The 214-nt window shown below is 52.3% G+C and overlaps 1 pseudogene; it reads left to right on the top strand.

Annotated features, from left to right (window-relative positions):
- Positions 1–96: 96 nt before the first annotated feature.
- On the top strand, positions 97–214 carry LOC118346024 (annotated as a pseudogene; the record flags this gene model as incomplete).

Genomic DNA, 214 nt, shown 5'->3' with positions numbered 1-214 from the left:
CGCGGTCTGCGCCAAGGAACTTAAACAAGGAGTAACCACGGGCGCCCCGGAAACGGTGTGCGCTTTGTTGGTGACATCTTTACCATGATACATAACGACTCTCGGCAACGGATATCTCGGCTCTCGCATCGATGAAGAACGTAGCGAAATGCGATACTTGGTGTGAATTGCAGAATCCCGCGAATCATCGAGTCTTTGAACGCAAGTTGCGCCC

Source organism: Juglans regia, unplaced genomic scaffold, assembly GCF_001411555.2.
Source record: "Juglans regia cultivar Chandler unplaced genomic scaffold, Walnut 2.0 Scaffold_6283, whole genome shotgun sequence".
Taxonomy (NCBI): Eukaryota; Viridiplantae; Streptophyta; class Magnoliopsida; order Fagales; family Juglandaceae; genus Juglans; species Juglans regia.
Note: the sequence above shows the minus strand (reverse complement) of the source record. Positions and strands in the feature narration are given on the sequence as shown.